This window comes from Raphanus sativus, chromosome 6 (assembly GCF_000801105.2).
Source record: "Raphanus sativus cultivar WK10039 chromosome 6, ASM80110v3, whole genome shotgun sequence".
NCBI lineage: Eukaryota > Viridiplantae > Streptophyta > Magnoliopsida > Brassicales > Brassicaceae > Raphanus > Raphanus sativus.
The window spans coordinates 31,225,054-31,233,959 of NC_079516.1; the positions used below are offsets into that span (position 1 = coordinate 31,225,054).

The 8,906-nt window shown below is 42.0% G+C and overlaps 1 non-coding gene across 1 annotated transcript; it reads left to right on the plus strand.

Moving 5' to 3' along the window:
• The first annotated feature begins 5,502 nt into the window (after nt 1-5,502).
• Nucleotides 5,503-5,609, plus strand: LOC130497247 (small nucleolar RNA R71). Its single transcript, XR_008936253.1, has one exon. It is a non-coding gene; the product is annotated as a small nucleolar RNA R71 (small nucleolar RNA).
• Nucleotides 5,610-8,906: the final 3,297 nt, after the last annotated feature.

The following is an 8,906-nucleotide window of genomic DNA, read 5'->3' on the forward strand; positions in this document are numbered from 1 at the left end:
GCCTGGCGACTACGGCCAGCACGGACGCTAGCCGCCGGCGGCCACGGCCAGCACGGGGCTAGCCGCCCGGCGACCACGGCCAGCACGGGCGCTAGCCGCCGGCGGCCACGGCCAGCACGGGGCTAGCCGCCCGGCGACCACGGCCAGCACGGGCGCTAGCCGCCGGCGGCCACGGCCAGCACGGGGCTAGCCGCCCGGCGACCACGGCCAGCACGGGCATTAGCCGCCGGCGGCCACGGCCAGCACGGGGCTAGCCGCCCGGCGACCACGGCCAGCACGGGCGCTAGCCGCCGGCGGCCACGGCCAGCACGGGGCTAGCCGCCCGGCGACCACGGCCGCGACCGGAATCGGCTGCTCGGTTCCTTCGGCTTGTGCGTGTTTTTGCGTAGGTTTTTCCTCGTGTAGAAAATGTTTCTAGCCGTTGATTTCGAGATGATGAATCTCGAACTTAATATTTTTCAAGGTTTCTCGATTAACAATTAGTCTCTCGAGGTTGCTCTAACATCTTTCATGTTTTTCCGAGGACCTTCAGGTATCGATTTCATCTTAATCGATCTTGATCCCAGCAAGAAGTTATTTCCTAGAACGTTGTTGATTTTTTATTTTACGAGAGTTATTTTACAAAATGTTGTCGAGTTAATTTTACGGAAAATGTTTTGTAAAATGTTGTCGAGTTTAATCATGCAAAAGCTGTCTCGTGAAATATTTTCGAGAATTTATTTTACGAAAGGTGTTCCGTAAAATGTTGTCGAATTTTATTTATAGAAACGCTGATTGGTAACCCGATCAGTCGTGCTTTCTGTTTCATGAGTAATCTGGGGTTTCTCCGCGATTTCCAGGAGAACAAATCTTTTTCCGGGAAATTCTAAAAAACATTTCCAGTCGAAACTCTACTCGGTAATCAGACCGTCATATCAGCCTTGGGCTCGATCCTTCCTAAAATCGTATGTGGGTCGTTTAGCCGTGATTCGGCCCCCTTTTGGGCTGTCTTGGGACTTAGACGTTTTAACGATTTTTCTTTAGAAAAAGCCGTTGATGTGACGCTGGTTTTTCCGAAAGGATTTCAATTCTCCGTATAGTTAAGGCAACTGGTGTTCAAGCTAACCATAGCCTGTTTTATACGGTAGGCAGGAATCCGTCTCCACTACCAAGTCTTTTTATGAATTTTCCCGAAGTCTTTCTTCGATAATCCCAAACGAGGGGGGTTGTGTCCATGGACCCGAGGACCGTGTTGCAAGAACTTGGACGGGGGTGCATGGTTGATAGGACCCGAACTTGGTTGGGATGGTCCGTTCTCGGAACGTTTGTCCGTAAGATGATAATCTTATATAACCGTTTGCATAAGCGTTGGTCGTAGGAGCAGTCACTGCTGAAGTTGTTTTACCAGCGTCGATGTGAGCTGCGAGTTTGTCTTTCATATTTCCAGACATTACTTTGATCAAGCGTTTTGCGGCCGTAAGAGTAAGAGTAATCCGTCCCCCCCTCTCTCTAGCGCCAAACTGTGGGAACCGAAATTCGCACTGTCGATTTTGATTAAGTAAAACGGAGGAAAGCTAAGTAAACCTAACTTTCCCTGAAGGTCCGGATTCTCTGCGACAACCAACGACAAGTGATCAAATAAATGCGGAAAGGTTTTATTGAGATTTGGGACTGGACCTTAAGGAAGGCTGCCTACGTACCCCTTTCGAGGATCAAGTCGGACGTAGTTCAGTTGGAAGGGTTTGAACAAGAGATCGAACTGCCTGGCGGAGTTCGTCTAGTACGAGCGTTAGTCATAGAAACGGGCATGTCGAGAATAATGCCTAGGGTTTCTATGTGCGGAACTCTAAGTAAAAGGATTGTTAGATCCTTCCGAGAGAGACATGAGTCTGCGATTAAGATTTGAGACTGGACCTTAAGGAAGGCTGCCTACGTACCCCTTTCGAGGATCAAGTCGGACGTAGTTCAGTTGGAAAGATTTGAACAAGAGATCGAACTGCTCCTACAACGGGGGCTAGCCGCCGGCGGCCAGGACCAGCACGGGGGCTAGCCGCCGCCGGCCAGGACCAGCACGTGCGTCTCGACGAGGGCTTCGATTTGATATCTTGATCGTTCTCTGGGTCCTCACGGTTTGAGAGAACGGGCTCTTTGAAGTAAACCTTTGATTATAACGCGTTATAACGCGACTAAATCTGAGTTGGTTTTCTCGTAAAGTTTATCGTGTAAAACAAGAACGATCGACTTTAACATAGGTTTTTTAAGCTGTACGACTTGTCTTGGTTTCGACGCTTGTTTTATGGAAAGTCCGCGCATGATAAATATTTTTAGCCGTTGATTTCGAGATAACCGTTTTTGACCCCAACAGATAGCGTGCAGTTTCTTATCTTTTTGTTGCCCTAGAACTGCTCCAACTGCGAAATCACTTGCATCGCACATAATCTCGAAAGGTAGATTCCAATCCGGTGGTTGTACGACTGGGGCAGTTATAAGAGACTTCTTCAGGGCTTCGAAGGCTCTTTGCATTCTGGTGTAAAATCGAATTTAACCTCTTTGCATAGAAGATTATTCAAAGGTCTAGCAATCTTAATGAAATCTTGTATGAATCTTCTGTAAAATCCGGCATGCCCAAGGAAACTCCTTATGTCTTTAACATTTGTGGGTGCCGGTAGACCAGTCATTACTTCGATTTTGGCCCTGTCCACTTCTATTCCAGCTGCAGAAACTTTATGTCCAAGGACTATACCATCGTTTACCATGAAATGACATTTTTCCCAGTTTAGGACAAGATTCTTTTCTTCGCATCTTTCCATTACTTTGCACAAGTTGTCTAGGCAATCCTTAAAACTTGATCCGTAAACCAAAAATTCGTCCATAAAGACTTCCATGAAATCTTCGATCATGTCTGTGAATATTGACATCATGCAGCGTTGGAAAGTGGCAGGTGCGTCACATAGTCCAAATGGCATTCTGCGATATGCAAACGTTCCGTAGGGCAAGTAAAAGTTGTCTTTTCCTGATCTTCTGGATGTATCGGTATCTGGAAAAATCCCGAATATCCGTCAAGAAAACAATAATATTTGTGGTTGGCCAGTCTTTCTAGCATTTGATCGATGAAAGGTAAGGGAAAATGGTCTTTCCTAGTAGCAGCATTCAGTTTCCTATAATCGATACACATTCGATGTCCAGTGATAGTGCGTGTAGGTATATGTTCATCTTTATCATTTTTAACCACTGTGATCCCTCCTTTCTTTGGTACAACATGCACATGGCTTACCCATTTACTGTCTGAGATAGGATATATAACTCCAGCATCCAGAAGTTTAATTATCTCTTTTTTCACTACCTCTTTTAGGTTTGGGTTAAGTCTCCTTTGCTGTTCTATAGATGTTTTCGCATCTTCTTCGAGGTGGATACGGTGCATGCAAAGGTCAAGAGCTATTCCGAGAATATCATCGAGAGAATACCCGATCGCTCTCCTATACTTACACAGTTTGTTTAACAGGAGTGCAAGCTCTCCATTCGTGAGATTGGCATTAACAATGACAGGATATGATTTATCGCAAAGGAACACATATTTCAGGCCAGCTGGAAGTGGTTTTAGCTCAACCTTGGGTGCTTTTTCTTTACTCCAGTTAGTCGATGAAGAAGATGATCGATCGATAGTTTCTCTGAGGTATTGATCCATAATAATTTCCGAATTGTCATTTTCTTCGTTTGCTGTTTCGATACTTGCGTCCATAAGGTTCGCATATTCCTCTGTCCTGCTATCTACGCTCAGAATTTCTTGTTCATCAGGAGTGAATATGTCTTCTTGTGGATTATCGGAACATATATCCATAAAGTATTCCTTCTCTAGCTCATAAACTTCTTCTGTGTAGAAGGCGTGATCGTCTATCAGAGGATGTTTGACTAGCTTTTCCATGTCGAAGTTCATTGATATATCTCTGACATTTAAGTTAATCTTTCCTCCTTTAACATCTATGATTGCTCCTGCAGTAGCCAAGAAGGGCCGACCCAATATAAGGGGGTCCTTCGGTACTTGTTTATACTTTAATACAACGAAATCCGTTGGTATGAAGCAATCGTCAATTTTGATTGGTACATCTACGAGGATCCCTTCAGGTACCCTAATAGAACGATCAGCTAGAACTAGCGTGATTGGCATTGGAACGAATTCATCATAACCTAATGAAACTGCCACAGAGTATGGCATGAAGTTTACACTGGAACCAAGATCACAAAGAGATCGAGGAAAACGTGCGTTTTGTATCTTGCAATCTAGGACAAAACTGCCAGGGTCAGTCCTTTTGATTGAAGTTTCTCCTTGTACCATCGCACTTACTTCCTCTGACACCATCATAACGCTTTGTTCTCCACTCGAGGATATCATATCTTTTACGTACTTCTTCACCGAGGGGGCTATCTTAATGGCGTCACTGAGAGGCATCTCGAAAATGATTTTATCGAAGGCCTTTTTGCAAATTGCATGTTCCAATTCCTTCTTAGTTTGCGGTTTGTTTGGAGGAAATGGTGGTGGAGTTCGATAGACTCGTTCAGTCCCGGTAGGCTGTGTATCACAATCGTTAGTGCTACCAGACGGTCGATCGTTTTCCCTCTCAGTGGGTCGATCGATATTTGGTTCGTCTAAGCGATCGATCTCGATCTCGGCATCAGGATTCTCTTTTTCTTAGTCTATAGTTCTTTTATTTGAAGAGTTCCTCCTATGTTCGGATGTTCCTGAGTCAGAATCATTGCCAAGAAGCTCTATGGGGTTGGAATTGCTTTTTCCTGCATCATCAATGATTTTTTTATTGCTGGCATCGTCTCTGGCATTTGTTTCAAGGCGTTTACCGCTTCGCAACATCACAGCATATGCTTGGCGTTTTGCCCCAGGGTTAGCATCGGTCCTTCCAGGAAGACGGCATGTCTCTCTTTTCAGAGTAGTTGCAAGGTTAGCAATTTGGTCTTCCATTCCCGTAGGTGTTCAATTAATGAATCCATCTTTTGCTTTAGTTTACCGTAAACGATGTCTATTTTCCCATTAAAATCGAATATCATTTTATGGTTCCCTGTAAAAGCTTGTTTTAGATTGTACTTCTCTCTCCCAGTACGAGACTGCACACATATTTCATAGTCTCGTGTGAAGCTGTCCACGTTAAACACAGAATGAGGATCAGTAGTATCTAACTCTTCTGTAAAGTCCAGCTCATTTTCTGATATAGGAGGCGTTTTATTGTAGTACTGGCTCAGGTTAGGTGGGTTTCGATCTGTTAGAAGGGAATGAAGCGAATTTATAGAATTTTTTTTATCTCAGCTAACTCAGTATTTTCTATTGTGTTTATAGCTCTTTCTTTTTCTTCATTCATCTCCTCATAAGATCTTCATGTTGCCATGTTTTCGATTAAGCGTCTTGCTTCTACAGGATTTATAGTAACGAAATTCCCTTCGCTTGCTGTATCAATCGTTGTCTTATAGCTCAGAATAACACCTTTGTAAAAGATCTTGAGGAATTGTGGTTCTGGATAACCATGGTGGGGGCATTCGATTTCATAACTCTTGAATCTTCACCATGCATTTTTGAATGATTCCTGAGGATTCTAACAGAAGGTAGAAATTCGCGTTCTTACTTCCCAGTAACGAGCATCGTCGAAGAATTGCTTAAGGAAAACGTTTCTAATCTCTTTCCAACTAGTCAGGGATCCTTTTGGTAGACAGTTCAACCATCTTAAAGCTTCTCCTTCTAGTGAAAATGGGAAAAGTCTGTAACGAATGTATTTGTATGGAATTAATTCCTCTAGACCTTCAATGTGGTCTTGCGGATGTTCTAAAGAAGATCTTTTAAAGGGGTTTCGACGCACCATATTATAGTAATCGACATCAAACTTGATTTCGTGGTAACGTCGTCTGGTATTCTAATAGCGGACCTATTGGAATAGGTCCTATTGGGGTTTAAGTAGTCTTGCAAGGGCAATTTAATTTCTTTACCTAAGTTTAAGGTAGAGTTTGACTTAACAGGGATTTCAGTCCCCTGTTTTTCAGTAGTTTGGCTAGAAATGTTGCTTGGTTGACCTATTGGTTCAGTTTGGACTACTTTCTCATTATTAGCACTGGTAAGAGGGTACTTACCTGCTTCCGGCTGGGCGGTATCGGTCGATGAGGCTTCGGATGAAACGATTGATATTTCTGTGTCTGTGTCGCTCGATTGACCATGTTCCGTGTCGATCGATGCTTGGCCGACATCTGTATTCTCCATTCTTTATGTTGTAAAACAAAAGAATAGAAAAATTAGTAAAAGTAACAAAGTCTATTCTAAATCCTAAATTAAATCGAAAAGTAATAAGAAAGAGTCCCGGCAACGGCGCCAAATTTGATATCACTCATATTACCCTAAAAAGTGAATTATTCTCTCAAATAAGAGGTTCAGATGTAGTACTTAGGGATCGAATCCACAAGAACTCTAGGATTACTTGAAGGTTTAATTAATTAAAGATGAAGATAGACTTAGGGTTTTTCCTGTTTTAAAGCAGTAAATAATATAGTGAACAAAGAAGTTGTTCAGTAACTGAAATGAAGGTTGTTTCTTAATGAGGAGAATAGCTAGATTCAGGTATTTCTCAGGTATGAATTTAGGCAGTTTGAAAGTGACATTAGGGTTTTAGTTCTTTGAACTCAAACAATTGGTACGACCAGTAGGGTCTCCTTTGACTGTTGTTTGTTGATCACGGAAAAGAGTCGATCGATATGATTTTTGTCTAATCGATCGATACACCTTTCATATAATCGATCGCTACAACGATGGTTGTATCGATCGATGGTAATTCTAGCAAGCATTAACGGGTTGGTTGAAATACTTCTCTAATGATCTAGACCACCTTTCGCATGTGTCTAGTCAGTTAGATCACTTTAGTTTATTTCAGGGAACTGAGAGTATACAGTTGGTTATCTCATCAATCCTAAGATCTAGATTTAAGGGTGATCAATCCTAAATCTAGTATTAAGAGCAACTAAAGTAAAAGAACTAATTTATTCACCCTAACAAATGCCACAATCTCATCACATGATTCACCCTTATGAGAAACCTAAATCTAACAATTAGGTTTACTCAGACATATTCATGAGAGACAAAATCATGATGGTTTGAATAAAACTCAATATGAAATAAGGAACAAAGAGAGTATGAGTAGAATAAAAAGGGAGTTCAAGATCTTCTCTGTTTTGTAGTCTCAGATCTATCTCTCCAACTCTAACTCTTCTCCTAAGGTAGCCAAATTGCTTCTCTTCTCTACTAGGTCTCTAGGCTAGTCTGCCTCTAAAATTATACAAAACCCTAGTATATAAAGCCTAACAGGCGGCCAGGGACTTGGTGTGCAAATAGCATACTTTGTAATACTTGAAAATCTTCTAAATCAAAATCCATCGAATGGCTTAATATCGATCGACATTCATTGATATCTGTCGATCGATTATAATAGGCTCCAATCGTCCGATCTCACATGTTTCCTATCGGTCGATTCTCCATTCGTGAAATTGCTCCAAAAATGCCTCAAAAGTATTGCTTTCTTCAATTAGGTACCTGTGCCTAAAAATACTCTAAAATACTTTGAAAACGTAGTAAATATGATTGAAAACTCTCATATACCATGGCTAAAAGCGGGTGAAATTCATGGTATATCAAACCTCAGTCATCTCAACATCAGATTTCTTCTTGCCATCTTGAGAGGAAGACATCTTGAGAGAGAATTTGAGAGAAGAAAAGGAAGAGGTGTGGAGGAAATGAAGAAGAAATCTCAATACTTATAGAAGTATGACCATATACTTTTCAAATAATAATAATAATAATATATATATATATATATATATATAATATATACACATATTCATACTCTTAAGTATTCTGCCCTTTTTCGTATGAATATTTTTTACGAGTTTACGAATACGAACTTCGTCTAAAAACGACTATCTTCTCCGACTCACCTCAACGCACGCTAGAATCCCTAAACGATTCTAGCGAGCTGAGGGGCTAACTGTTGGGGCCAAAAATTGTCGCGACGAAGTTAGTATTGAAACATTCGATAAAAAGACATCATTTATTTCATTACGAAAAGAAATCGCAAAAATCGTCTCCTTGCGAAAGATTCCACGACTAAACCACGTTCTCGTTAAAACACGATCATCGGAAAAAAAAAATGATCGTTAAACCACGAAGATGCAGCTTGGCCATCGCGGAACAGCAAAGGGAACGCCCAGATCGGTCGCTATAACGACCAAGCTTGGAAACAAGCTAGGTCGCTATAGCGACCGGGCTCGGAAACAAGCTCGGTCGCTATAGCGACCAAGCTCGGGAACAAGCTCGGACGCTATAGCGACCGAGCTGCGGACAAAGCTTGGTCGCTATACCGACCGAGCATACGTGCATCAACCATTTTCGGAAACGTCCAAGGTCTTCTGAAACGACGATACGACGTAAAACTATGCATTCTCGACTATCCTTATAACAATCCCCTGCAAGCCACGGCTAACCATTTCTTGATTTCTCGATCAAATGGGATCGTCAGCTTGGTTTACGATGAAACCGCGGAAAATTAACTTTATCGGAGAAATCGTAACAAACGTCTCAAACAATAAGACGGCCCGAAGGGTCCTAAACTTGATTCGAGGCCCACTTACGATTTCTTAAAATCCCATAAACCTTGCAACGGATTATGCTTGGAGGATAAACATCATTTTTCGCGGATAAAATGGAAACTTTTCAGAGATAATCATGAAGATCAGAAAAAATGGAATATCTCCATTTTCGGACTATGACGGCTTAAGGGCAAAAGAGGAAGGCACAAACCGACCTAGGAGAGAGGCATAAAGAGAGACTTTTTTGGGAGCAAACTAGCACTTAGAGAATTTAGACATTTTTCCGTTTTTGTTATTCGAGC